General features: G+C 48.4%; 1 protein-coding gene and 1 long non-coding RNA gene across 2 annotated transcripts in view; one reads left to right on the top strand and one right to left on the bottom strand.

Annotated features, from left to right (window-relative positions):
- The window catches only part of MOB2 (MOB kinase activator 2), a 323,951-nt gene that overhangs the window by 102,845 nt on the left and 206,341 nt on the right, over window positions 1-14,765 (top strand). The window lies entirely within an intron of this gene.
- The window catches only part of LOC146860936 (uncharacterized), a 117,043-nt gene continuing 109,220 nt past the window's right edge, over window positions 6,943-14,765 (bottom strand). The window contains exon 3 of the long non-coding RNA XR_014978896.1: window positions 6,943-7,070. This is a non-coding gene — a long non-coding RNA (uncharacterized LOC146860936). The remainder of the gene's footprint in view (window positions 7,071-14,765) is intronic.

The raw sequence follows: 14,765 nt of genomic DNA, 5'->3' as shown, positions 1-14,765 counted from the left end.
GTGGAAAGGGCGCACAGGGTGCCTGCACAGAGACCCCAGCCGGGAGCCCGGCCCCGACCGTTCCTATTCAAGCTCCTAAACTACCGGGACAGAGACGCGATCCTCAGCGAAATTAGAAGAACTGGTGACCTGACTGTGGGCAGTAGCCGAGTCATGCTCTTTCCCGACGACACCGCAGCCGTCCAGTGGCGCCGCAGCAACTACATGGCGGTGAAACGACAACTGCGGGAGATGGCTCTGCCCTACTCCCTGCTGTTCCCGGCTCGCCTGCGAGTGGTGACGAAAGAAGGGGCCCGTTTCTTTGCCTCCCTGGAGGACGTGTTGGACTGGCTGGAGGAGTCGGGACAGTGGACGGGGGCGCGGCCGGCTGGCTCGGAGGTCGACGGCCGCCCGGGGAGGCGATCCAGAAGACTAGGGCGCCGGGGGGCGCGGCAGCAGGGACCGGTGGCGCCTAGCCCAGGGAGAAGCTCCGGATGGAGCGCAGGGGGCATTGGAGGCGGTGGCGACGCTTGGGACGCCGCCTGCCGGGGACTGCAGGTAGGACTGCTCGCCCAGCGGGGCGGGAGCGAGTGGGGCGTCGTCCCCATCCACAGTGGTCTCAGAGGACCTGCTCATGCCGGTGGTGACCCCGCAGACGGCGGACCTGATTGCGTGACCGGATGCCAGGATGCCGAAGGTTGGACAAACTCTGCAGGCACTGAACTGGGGTCGCGCGACCGTCATGGCGCAGTACCGGATGAATCCGGGGGGCAGAGGGCCCGGACCTGGGGGAGCCTGACCCTGCGGGGGCGGGCTGGATGATGCGAACACCACCTGACATTACACCTGTGAGGGCCTCCTGCTGGGGGCTCCCATTGGACCTGCGTGGCAGTCCAGCTCCGGACCAGATGCTGCTCCTTCCTCTTCCAGATGGGATAGGGGAGGGGTACTAGGGTCAGGAGGTTGCTACGATTGCACGGACCCCATTTGCTGCCACACTGCAATAGCCTAATATTCCTTGGCGTTACTGAGGTTTGGACGGATGCCCCGTTGGGAATACGCCCTGTTTGTTGTTGCACTGTTTATAATGGTTCTACTGTTTACATGGCAGCGCGTTTACATGCTCCCCCCTGACTGTGCCCCCCCCTGTCCCTGTCCCTGGCGCGGGCGCCCCGGCCCCAGCCCGAATCGCTCACCTAGTTTTGCAATGACGCACACCAACATTGTGACCTGGAACATACGGGGCATGCACACACTGTCCAAGCGCTATGCCATCTTCTCCTATCTGCAGCGACACTCCGTCGGGATTGCCCTCCTACAGGAGACGCACATGTCCCCAACGGAACTGGGCAGGCTCTCTAGGCGCTGGAGGGGGCACACGTATGGCACCGTTTACTCGGCGCACGCGCGGGGCACGCTCATTTGGGTGCGGGCAGGTGTTCCTTTCGAGTGCACGGAGGTGGTAGTGGACCGGGAGGGGAGGTACACCTTAGTGCGGGGGAAGTTGAACGGCCAAGAGCTGTTGCTGGGCTCGCTGTATGCGCCCAACGTGGACCAGGCCTCTTTTTTGGCGCGATTGATGCAGCTCCTGCACCGTAATGCTGGGCTCCCCTGGCTGCTGGGAGGGGACTTTAACATTGTACTGGACGTCCAGCTGGACAGATCCTTTCCCCCCCCTCCGTGCCGCGGGGGTGGAATCTAACGCCCGGGCGCTGGGAGACTGGCTCACGCACTGGTCGCTGCAGGACTTGTGGCGTACACTCCACCCGACGGACCGGCTATATTCTTATTACTCGGCAGTCCATGATCTCCATGTGCGGCTGGACCGGATAGTGGGGTCCCCATCATTGCTCCTGCTTATCGTACAGGCGGAATATCTGGGCGGACACATTCCGACCATAACCCCTTATGGCTTCGGCTCGACTGGGTGGCAGACCGCCCACCGGTGCCCACCTGGAGACTCCAACCGAGCGCACTGGAGGACCCGGAGTTCCGTTCCTCCCTGGGTCCGGCCGTCTTGGCCTTTTTCGACGCCAACGAGGGGACGGCGAGCAGTGCCTTGGTGGAGTGGGACGCCCACAAGGTGGCCATTCGGGGGCACTGTCTGGGGGCCCAGTGGAACATACTGAAGGCCCTCTCTGACTCCCTGGCGCGCCTTGAAAACGACCTCCTGCAATATGAGAGGGAAGGAGAAGGAGGGGGCAGGCACTCACGCAGCCTGGAGGATCTCCGCGGGCAACACGCGGAGCTCCTGGAGCGGCTCCGCTGCCACAATTATGCGGCGCACACCGCCAGAACACATGCCAGGGCGGATCGGGCGGGCCGCCTGCTGGCCTGGCTCATCCGGCAGGGGGATCGCAGGACCCCGATTGGAGCACTCCGTGGGGAGGACGGAGTGATGGTGCACACGCAGCGTGAAATCCATAGGGACTTCGTAGGCCACTACAAACACCTGTACGCGGCTCAGGGGACGGGCTCCCGACACCTTCTTGGGGAGTTCCTCGCTTCTATTCACCTCCCTGCAGCCACCAGGGAGCATAACGCGGCACTCAGTGGCCCCCTCTCCCTCGAGGAAATTGGGGAGGCGATCCAATCATTGGCGACGGGCAAAACTCCGGGGCCGGACGGATTGCCCGCGGAGTACTACAAGGCATATCGCGAGACCCTGGTGCCGTTGCTGCGCGAGCTTTACAGCAAAGCACTGGAGGAGGGGTCGCTCCCACCCTCCATGCGTGAGGCGTTCCTGGTCTCCCTGCCTAAGCCGGACCACGACCCCACGGCCCTGGGCTCCTACCGCCCCTTGGCGATGCTCAACGTCGGCTACAAGATACTGGCGAAGGTCCTAGCGGACCGGTTAGCGCCGGTGGTCCCGCACCTGGTGCACTCTGACCAGAACGGGTTTGTCCCTGTGAGGTCCACGTCGCTCAATCTCAGGCGATACTTTAGGGTGGCCGGTGAGGCAGTGCATAGCTGGCCCAGAGCGGGGTGCCTCCTCCTAGACTTGGAGAAGGCGGTTGACTGCCTGGAGTGGGGCTACCTGTCCACGGTGTTGCTGCAGTACGGGCTGGATGGGGACTTCCTCCGGATGGTTGACCTACTCTACAGGAACCCCACGGTCCGTGTTCGGTTGGGCCCCCATGTCTCGGAGGCGGTACCGGTGGGCCGGGGCACCCGACAGGGATGCCCCTTGTCCCCGATGGAGCCGCTGGCGGAGGCTCTGTGGACGACCCTGGGAGATGGTATACCACTAGGAGACGCGGTTCACCAGGTGTCGCTTTACACGGATGACCTGCTGGTGTACGTTAGAGATGTAGGTAGTATGCCGGAGCGGCTGGCCCCGTTACTGCGGTCCTTCGCGGGTAAATCTTGTCTGTACGCTTTCGGCGAGGAGACCGAGGACCCGGGCTACAGCCTGAATGGCACGCCGGTACAGTGGAGGGGCGGCACCTTTCGGTACCTGGGGATACACATTTACCGCTGCCCAGCCGACTTGTTCGATGGCAACTTGGGGAGGGCGGTCACGGTGCTCGGGTCGCAGGTGGCCTTTTGGAACACGCTCCCGCTGACAACCATGGGCAGGGTGGCGCTCGCCAAAATGGTCATGCTCCCTCGTCTACTGTACTACTTTGTCAACCTGCCACTGTACGTCCCCCCCCCCCCGCCTTTTTTGGCAGGCTTAACCGGATGCTGCGGGATTTTGTCTGGGGCAACGCCAGGCACAGGTTAGCGCTTGCAAAGCTCTTCCTCCCGACGGACAGGGGAGGTCTGGCGGCGCCCTGCTTTGAGCATTATTACCTGGCGGCCCAGCTGCAATGGATCGCCCGCTGGTTGGCAGACAGGGGCAGGGATGACACAGCCACGGTGGCTGCCCCCTACTCGCTGGAGCGTGTGACCGGGCTTTTCCACCCCTTGGCTGCGGTCGCGGTACCGCTGCCGCTCCTCCTGGCGGTGGCGCACAGGTGCTTCCGGAGGGCCTTATACCTCACACACGCGGTGGTGCCATATGCGCCGGCGATACCCCTAGAGGGTTCTCCTGGAGGTGGGGGGGTGCTTGCGGCCCCCGTGCTGACGGGCTGGTGGGCGGCGGACGTACACACGCTGGGGGACCTATACAGGGATGGTGAGCTGATACCGTACGAGACCTTGGTGTCGGAGGACGGGCTCCCACCCGGTGGGTTCCTCACACACCGCTCACTGCTGGCGAGCCTTACCGCCAAATGGGGAAGCATGGCTACAGAGCCTGCCCAACACCTAACTATGCAATATCTGCATGTCATGGGGAGGGGCGGACACCTGGTTCGCTGGTTCGCCGCCTCGTTGCGAGAGCACACGGCAGTTGATCTGGGCCCACTCCGCGGCAAGTGGGAGCTGGACCTGGGGAGGCCGCTGACGGACAGGGAGTGGGAGAGAGTACTCAAGAGCCCAGTGCGTATCCCCCGCAATATGCGGTTCCGTCAAATCCAGCTGTTCATAGTTCACAGGGCCTACCTCACACCCAAGCTGATTAATAGGTACTTCCACCGCGCTGACGCGCTCTGCCCTCGGTGCCGTGAGCTAGGGGCGGGGCTGCTGCACTTGCTGTGGGGCCGCCCAGTGTTGCACGCCTATTGGAGGGAGGTTAGTGGGCAGCTACAGGGGAGTACGGGGCGCAGCATTCCCTTCGACTGGCCCGAGCACATCTTGCACCAATTTAACAGGCCGCCCAAAGACAAGGTAGCGTCCCGATTCCTGGATCTGGGGCTCGTGGTGGCGAAGTGCCTCATCACCCGGAGATCGAAGGCACACGACCCGCCGCACGCGCGGGCCTGGAGTTCATCGTTTCAGGCATGGGCCAGGGCGGAGGGGACAGCTACCCATAGGGAGGACACCCTGGGGCTGCGGAGGGAGCCCATGACGGACCGCTGGGAACAGTTGCTTGTTGAGTTTCGGCGCTCGGAGGGAGAGGGTGCCACAGGCTGCACAGGCGAGGCCAGGCAGGATGGCAATGGCGCAGGCAGCGGCGCAGCGTAGGCAGACTCGCTGACGAGATAGCATAGCCCCCATTATCGCTGGCTCATGGATGGGGCATATGGGGACGCTTGGGGACATCTGCGCCCATTGGGGCTTTGAGGGGTACTCCTGGAGTTCGGGGGGGGGGGTCGGGGTGGGAAGGGGGTAGGAGCGCACCATGCGACTCACTGTCAACGCTGCCATTGTTATGGGTTCTTCCTTTTGTATTACACGTAACCTTTTCGACTTTATTGGTGCCTCAGTTGTGTAGGCGAGATTAGTTGCCCTTGTACGGCTCAATGACTGGTGGGTGGTGGTGTTGGCCCCCCCTGCATAGAGGACATCGGAATTGCTGAGGGTGAAGTGGCTGGCTCCCGGGGGGGTGGTGGTGGGTGGTGGGTGCGCAAACATACATTAGGCTGTTCCCCCCCGTTTTGGCAGTCGGCATGTTCTGTAAGTCTGTATAAGTTTATGTCTTACTGTATGTGAAGCATGATGCCGTACAATGTCATCCTGTACGAAAGTTCAAATTCAAACTCAATAAAAACAGATTTGCAAAAAAAATAACTGTGATATGTAGAATAGGTGCAAAGATATAAGAACACAACCATTGACAAAGTCAGTTGGACTTGCATTGACAGCTGTGCAATGTTTATTTTCCAAACATATGTAAAATAACTGGCAAACATTAAAAAAATAACGGCCCCAGCAGCTCAGGCACACTTCAGGCACTGATGTGCACTTCTTTTCAGGCGGCTTTGCACTTGTGATCAAATGCGATCAATCACATTTCAAGCCAATCCATGGACGAAGTGGTCTGACCAAAAGCAATCTATCTGTCTATTGATCAATGGATTTCTATCGTTATTTGGAGTCTATTTTATTACTTTTATTTTGATTTTTGGAAACCATGAGTCTGGTGAGACAGAATACTGTCTTTAGGACTGATCTACTATTAGGAGAGTCCAGGTAGATTTTGTGATACGTTGCAAAAGATGGATAGATGTGATGAAATCTGCACAAACTTGGTAGATGTGATGAAAAGTTGCAATGACCAAGTTGATGCTTAAACTTCCACTGGCCAGGTAGGCTTGTGGAAATCCTATAAGGTTGAGTAAATGCAACAATGTGCAGCTAATGCTAGATATAATGAAATGTACAACAACCATGTTGTGATGAAAAATTACAAAGACTTATAGATCTGAAAAATGCTCCAAAGATAAGAATGTTCTAGTAAAGAGCTGCTATAGATAATTATGAGAAACAACTGTTTAGACCTGGTAAATTTAAATAAAAGTTGCAAATACCAAATTGATAAGACCACCATCTATAGAATTACATGGTAGTGATAAAAAAAAAACTGACAAGGATGCCTCGATGCCACAGAAAATTGAAAATTCTAGGCACATGTATTGGAAAAACTTGGGCAATCAAGTAGATACTCCATATAGCTACAGAAGGCAGTATATCACATTGAAAACTGCAAATATGTGATGAAATAAATCCAAGGCCAAAAATGTGTGTGTTATTATGCATGCTTGACAAAAAGCTGAACGAGGTAGGTAGATCAGTTATTTAGCTAGTGAATATTTGCTTAAACTCTTCATAGACCATATGTGATGCAATTCCACAAAAACAGGGAGGTGTTCTATAACAATGCAAAAACCAGGTTCTTGTTACAACAAGGTGTAACAAGAAGCACACAAAATGCAGGGCATACTACTGGATGTCACTTTGCTGTAGGCGATGGGGGCACAACAACCAAGTGCACTGGTGAGCAATTCAAAGTCTTGTTTTAACAAATCACGAAGTCCTACATAAATGACACTTCACTCTCCCAGGTCCCGCCGCCAAAGACCCAATTCTCAAAAATGAATTCTACAAATGGAAAGGAGCGTCAATGTATCCGCTATGGTATCCAATCAATTCTTGTTTTTCAAGAATCAATTCCATGGGCAAACTCATTTCATATGTGTTTTTACATTTATTAATTCAAAGGAAAATCATAGCTCCAAAATATAACAGTATCCAGTCTTCAGCCAAATATAACAATATCCAATCGTCAGCCTACGTGTTTCGTCCTCACCTGGCCGTCATCAGGGCTGGAAAAAAGGATAAGTACACAAATCAATATAGATCCCTATGTATTTTTAGAAAATCAATAATTCAATCACATTCCCCAAAATTAAAAACATCATATCAATTTCATTGTTCAACAGCCCCTTTGAGTCTGCCTATTTGCAATCTAATTTCCATATATTATCCGCCTAAAGAAAGTAACATTAATGGTTTTTTGGATGGAAAACATCATGTGCTGTCGGCACCCTCCTTATTGCTACCACATCAATCCTCTTCAATTTCTCTTGTGTACTATGTACACTGTTATTGTCATGCATCATGACATTATATTTAGACTTCTGGCAAAAATTGATCATACAAAAATCTCTTAAATTCCAATCCATCATCAACTCCCCAACCGCCATACTGTCTGCTAAGTTTCTTTAGTCATCTTTTGGAACATACCTCCAATGTATCTCCTAAGCGTTTATCTTTACAGTTCTACAGCTCTTCATTTGCGCAACCCATACAAGTGGAAAAGATTATCCTGAACAAAAACACTTTTTTATATGTATGCTTAAAACCAATTTCTAAAGCCCTATTCGCTTGGGGAAATTGTTGTGATAAATCTCATTTATTATATTTAAGTTTTTACATACCCCAAAATAGAGACATAATGGGACAATGAGTATCCTGTACATTTTTCTGATATATTATCCCATTATGTAACAGGAGAACACAAAATACTCTACAGGTCTATTGCTAAAAAGCCCCAGTCCGGCAAAGCTCCCCCATATCACCCCCTGGTTCTCACCTCTTGCCAGAGTGTCTTTTACTGTGGTCTTCCTGCCACAGCCTGGCCCGATAAATCTCGCCGTAGAATTGACAGTCTAGAATGCCTGTATTTCAATGTGTCAAATTACCAATAGGAAGCCGCTATTTCAAGCCTCTGAATTAACATTACCACAACTGCGGTTCCCTCTCAGGTCCTCACAGTACTTGACCAACCACGTGCCAATGGTACTATTATTTGAGCCAATCGCCCATCAGTTTTATTTTTATGACAGTTTTCTCTCTGGTCCTCGCTTCTTTAGACCAATTGTGAGTCAGACATCCTCCTTCCCTACCTCCCATGTGTCTATGTGTCAAAACTTCCGCCTAACCTGCCTGACATTGGGCGGTATTGTATCACCATCTCCGACGACATGGCCTGGCGTTTTTATCACATGACTATCACTTCCTGTCTCTTATGCGGACCATGTAAAGGTTTGCATTGAGTGTGGACAACGTCGATCACCCATAAACATTTTTTTAATGAATGTCTATACTTTTGTTAACTTACTCTAATTATATTTGAATTCCTTAATCCCCAGTAATTGATTTGACACTACCTGACCTATCCAGGCTAGTGCGTGATGACATTGCAAATGGTCAAAGTTACACAGGAATCTAACCGGTAACATCTAATCTAATCTAAAAACTTTTAATATAGTATCTAAATAATCATTCATTTGTTGTGATTAAATTTAAATTAATCATTTTACAATTAATAATACGATACTGCCTGACCTGTTTGAGATTTTGCATGGTGACACATTACTTATTCTCAATCGAGTACAGGTTCTATGTTACGGCTTACAGTGACAAAAAGAATATGTTGTAATAGTAGCTATTAACACAAACATCAATGTACCATCTCAAGTAAATAACAACATTTTTATATACCTCCAACATGTTGTCAAACGACGTATGCTAGATACAGACCTATTGCTCACAGTAGTATATTTTCACAAGATGTAAATCTGTTACAAAAAATAGTCTAACTCATTGTCACGATTTAAACCCTGATCAACTGTTCTGCATTTACTAATCCATCTAGATTCCTGTTCCCTTAATTTTATTTCCCAATCACCCCCGCTCACATTTGGAATAATCCTCTGCATTCCGTGAAATTTGATATTACTTCTCATAGGGTGATTGTCTCTAATGTGTTGAAAAATTGGCGATCTAACCTCCTCATTCACAATCGCTCTTATATGCTCTTGTATCCTCATCTTTAAAATTATTTTTGTGCTGCCTATGTAGATTTTAGAACATTCACATTGCAGTATGTAAATCACCCCACAACTGTTGCAATTTATAAATTCATTAATACTATACCACTTGTTGGTATTGTACTTGAACTCTTTGATCCAATTGATTCCAACCGCACAAACATTACATGAACCACATGTAAATAATCCCTTAGGTTGATCTGGGAGCCAATTCCCTCCCCTAATATTCCTATGTTCTATGTAGTTCCTAGTCATTAGATACCTGATCGTGGGACATCTCCTGTAAGTAACTGCTGGTTTGTCTGCAATGATCCCTGTTAAAACAGGCACCCCCTTCAGTAAGTGCCAGTTTCAACTGTGAAAGCATACATATTTTGCTAAGTAGCTACAAAGATCGTGCAAGTGGGACAAAGTGGCAGAAGCTAGTAGATATGACGAAACTAGATCGAATGATAGACGGGGACACATCTTCAAAAGCCAGGATGATGCGGTGAAAAGCTACAATTAGCCAGTAGGTGGCAGGATAAGCTGTAAGAAGCAAGTAGATATGATTAAAAAACTGCAAGAAGCAGATTTACTTGATGAAACGTTGCAAATTTCGTACAAAGGAGTTCATATGTTTATCTTCTGGAGCTTGTGAATCACTTATAGCACCGTACTGCAATCAAAAGTATCCATAATACAGAAATGGAACTTGACTTGCAATCTTAACAAACTTTACAACTATTCATTGGAAAAGCTCAAATTGTGCAGTGAAATCCGTTTTTAAAAATGTTACCGAAAGAGATTGGTTCTCCGTTTTTTAAGCTTTGGAGGGGTTGGAGTGGCACAGAGACCTTGTTGGTGTTAATGGCGAGTCAACAATGGTATTCAAGTAAAAATCGATGACTGGCTTTGATTTCCTAAAAATGTGAATCCAGAAACTAGAATTCCCTACTCATGGATGCGGCAGATCTATTATTAATGGGTTTTGTTTCTGAAAGACAAATAGGAGTTTTTAGTTGCACTGCCCTGAGTGGAAGGCAAAGCCACAGCATACCATGCTGCTTACAAAGTAAGCCATGCAGCTCCCATTGGATAGCATTCAATGGGCAAACAGATCACACTTGAAAAATGCCCTGCTCTGTCCCGAAAACATCTGCACGTCTGCATGTAATGTCCATGCACCGTTTGGCAATTACTTCCGGATAGTTGAACTTAATAATATAAAAGTGTGTGGTCAGACTCCAGCCAGGGGCAAACCCCAGAAGCATTCTAGATTTAGAAAAGTAAATGTAGCACTGCCGACGGAAAGCACCCGCAGTCAAAGATCCATGGGGACTTTGGAAGTGTCCCATTCTGTCTTGCAAGCCTGGGTGTCATTGATGTGTATAATGTTCCCATGTTGGGGATCCTCAACGGAACTGGTTATCATCTGATTTATGGAGAGCTTGGATCTCTCAGTAACTTGTTATATGAAATAAACCATACAAATGCTTTCATCAACCTCTTGGCATCCTGAGTGGCTTACACACTGGGTGCATGTCCTCCCCTGATCCTGACTTGGGATCGATTCGTGAGGCAAGTGGAATATCTGTCCTACATTTTATCTTCCAAGCCTACTCTCTCCCTCAAGGTGAAACTGTGGTCTCTGCAGATCTTTGCTGTCAATCGCTACTGAGAAGAACTAATGGTGAGGCACCCCCTCATTCAGAGACCAGCATCCAGCACAACGGCAATCGGCACTGAATGCCAGGATCTCAGCTAGGACGGGTACCTCTTTTGCTGCATCAACAGACTCCTCACATCCGGCTGCATTGACTTCGCTAAAAAGAGAATCTCTGTGATAAGAAGTCTGTTTGACAGGATCACGGCTCAGAGATCTGACCAGCTTTCAAAGCTTTTATCAGATGCCCCGTGCTCCAGAACTAAATTAACAAGAGAATGCAATGTAGAAGAAATGAGGAAACGAATTCTCTTTACCTGTCATGAGGGGTAAACATCGTTTACCACGCATGAGAGTCAACATATGCCATTGCAACGCAGTCGTTACGACGACTGCGTTGTTACATCGCATACCATTTCAACGCAAGTCGGAACAACGACTTGCATTAGGGGGCAGAAGGTGTTGGATTTAAAATCCAACACCTTCCCTACTGTTGCACAGACTGGAGTTGGAATAGTTAATTACACTATTCCAACATCCAGCGCCCCCTACAGCAAGTCGTTGTTCCGACTTGCGCTGTAATGGCATGCGTTGTAAACGCATGCAGACTAACGTGCCATATTCGTCATGAGGCTATCATGGAGTAATGTAAAGTTTCATAGCTGTATGTCGCATCTATCTGTTTTTACATTTTTAAATATTTAATCTTTATGCAGCCCTTGTGTTATTTACCGACTCGTTTCTGCACCCAGAGGCAACTCAGGTGCGAGCTGTAAGTGCATCGTAGCAGGTCTCCAGGCTCTCACAGAGAGGGGTGACAAAAATACACACCCCACCTGTAATCTAAAGGAAGTAATCTTCTCTTATCTGCTGGTGAACCATACCTGATAGTTGTAGTCTGGGGGCAATCTTTTTTGTAGCCCGACGGGGGAGGAGCAGCAGAAGGTATTCTGTCCCACCTCGTGTAACGTTCATGCAGTCCCCAATAAGTGGACCACCATTGAGAATGGGATCTGGTTGAGCTAAATGGAATGTTCTTAGCAAAACATGATACCTCTGTCACCATAGATCAGCTTTTCAACTTTTTTGAAGTAGATTTTTATTTTCTACTAATTGCATTTACTGTACAAATATTGCATTTCATATTCGTACATCAAGACCTGTTGATTCTGTGCAACTTTTTACTAAAAAGAGCAAGATTGTTTCTGAAAACTTAACAATAATCAAATGACAAATAAACACAACATCATATACTTGGACAATCTTCACATAAAAGAGAACAACAATTCTGTATACTAGACACAAAGAATCTCCTCATACTATTTTAGGCAACTATGTGTAGAATGTTATACATATAGGGAAAGTCCTGCGTTGTTCTCTTAGAGTTCCAGGGACTCCTATTCTTCTGGTCCTCACAGGATGATAGTCTATTGGGGCGCCAAGGAGAGGTAGCCTGCAGGCTTTTGGAAACCGAGTTTGCGACACTATTTTAAATTCTTTTCAAGTGTTGTCGAAGACTTGACGTCGTTCTGTTTCCTTAATTCTTTAAGGCTTGCCTCATCAAAAAACCAACGCGTTTCGACCTTCAGCGTGGCACTTATTATCGAAGGTCTTAATCCGGGTGGACAAGTGTTACACAGAGGACTGGAGGTATCACAGGCGTGTTTGAAGATGTAAGATTCCTGGTTCATGTATCTCCAAGTGGAAATCTTTTGAACTAATTCCGCCGTTCCATTCGTGTTCTTTAACGGCTCGCTTACATCAAAAATGGCCTTGCGCAAGGTGATTGCGTTACGGCTCGGGATTGTATTCCTGGGCGATGGGTCGTGCAGTCTGCTGCAGCAGCTCGACTCCAACACTCTTCTTCGCATGCAGCGTACTCGCATTCACACGAGACGAAATGGAATGTTTGGCATCTCTACTGAAGGTTTGCATGCCTCTTGTAAGTGACTCTCCACTTTACATCCAGCCTGGAGGACGAGAACCACCCAAAGTTCATTGACCACATGAAGAGCTGTTTTTGACGTAGCTGGCTTGAAGCTGAAACAGCTTTTTTTGCTGCCAACTTTGCCCATCCATGCTCCAAGAATTCCAGGGAAAAAGTCTTAAAATAATCTTTCTTCGCAGTGGCTGGCTGACTAGAATTCTAAAGAAAGGCCCTTGCAGAATTGTAGTTGGGTACCTCCAGTGTGAATGTTGTAGCGTCATGCTACTACTGTTCTTCCACCGGGGACCACCTAGAAAGTTGGTCAACTCCTGGGTCCTGACTTAAGTGCCTTTCTGACCGGAAGTGCTCCTCTGACTGAAATCATGATCTTTGCTGCCTCTGGCTTATCAGTCAGCTCACCTGCCAGCCTCATGAGACTGCAGTGCTGCCAATGAAATTGGATCCACCCACAGTTCCCCAGTGAATGAATGAATATATTTTATTGTATCAATTAACAAAAATTGTTACAAAAAGTGCCCTATAAAATATCCACAAAACTTGCTTGCTACAGTAGTCATCATTAACTACTACAAATTTGGATGCGCTACATTCAGTAAAACAAATCCTAAAAATACAGATCATAGATAATAAAAATACTAAAACCCATGTATCAGTTATGAATTCAAGGCATTCAAGGACCTATTTTGGAAGGGAGATTCCAATAAAGTGTAAAATAGATACATCTTGTCACCGCATGCAAATCAAAGTCTGGGCATTCCCAAAGTGCAGTCTTGAAGTTCTAAAGTGCAAGGTGCGTTACTTAAACATTCTTTAACTTTGTGTGCAAATGTGGCGAACCTATCCAATTCCATCGGTGTCTCCAGGCTAAACAAGAGTTTCATGGAATCCTTGCAACTACGTGTCCCATATTTTAAAAACAATGCCTTAATAAAGTGCGACGTGCGAGTATTAGGCAATGGCATATGCAGACCAAATGGACCATGGATTCTTCATGCTAGTGACATAGTCTGCAGGTGGTAATCGCCTCTAGGGATTTCCAGCGCTTGTTGATATCTTTTATCGGCAATGCCATAAGCCTCACTGTTAAGATTTGCTTTAAAATGATCTTGTTAAATGCAGCGTCTAGGTATGGTTGCCATAACCGATCTTCATAGGAGCTTACAAGTATCCCAATGTTACTTTTGGAACAATTCAACTCCTTCATATCTTCTTCCCTGGATAATGCTCTTTTTTTAATATAGATTTTAGTGTGACAGGTCATATCCTGCAGTTTGTTCATGTTAACTGCCTGCACTGCATTACAGCTTTTCAGGCCGTTGCTCCATGAATTATTGGCTTTCATAAAGATCATTTTCAGGGTTGACTTCATTGTATTCGGAGGGGCCGCACCGACCCCTCGGTAATACCGCACGAACGTTGCCCAGTGCTCGTAGTTTTGTTTGTTCAACCCAAATTCCAGTCGCACCAGGATGTTTCGTGTGTGCGCTGGGATCTGGAAAATTCGCTTGTAGGCTCGGCAGTTGATATGTTCGAGGCTATTAACAAAAGCCGCAGGAAATGCTATCTGGCCATATGTAATTGAGGGAAGCAGCTTGGCCCTTATAACACTTCTAATCGATTTTGTTGTCGGGCTATTTAGTTTAGCATTAAGCTTGCACAAGGCGAACGTCACTGCCTTGGCCTTTGTTTTGGCTGAAGCAAGGTAAGCTGTTGATTTCCCATTACTCTTTAGCCAAACCCCTAAGTAATTGTATTTGGTCACTGTTCTCTTCAAGTTGCCCAACTTCCAATGTTGTCCGAGTTTGTTGGCATACTTTCCGAATATAATTACCTTTGTTTTTCCTGCATTTGCTCTTAGGTCATTCTTATTGTTGTAGAGATTTATTGCGTCCAATAGTCTTTGCATGCCTACTTTTGTGTGATCTAATAGCACCATATCATCTGCATACTGTATTAAAAATAATCTGTTTGAGACAATTTTTGGAGATAGATTTGCATTAAGAATAGTTTTAGCAAGGTCTGCCGTATATAAGTTAAAAAGCAAAGGTGCCCATACACAACCTTGTTTTAAACCACGGTCTGTTGGGATCTT

The sequence above is a fragment of the Triturus cristatus genome, chromosome 3_1 (assembly GCF_964204655.1).
Source record: "Triturus cristatus chromosome 3_1, aTriCri1.1, whole genome shotgun sequence".
In the NCBI taxonomy this organism is placed as follows: domain Eukaryota; kingdom Metazoa; phylum Chordata; class Amphibia; order Caudata; family Salamandridae; genus Triturus; species Triturus cristatus.
Note: the sequence above shows the minus strand (reverse complement) of the source record. Positions and strands in the feature narration are given on the sequence as shown.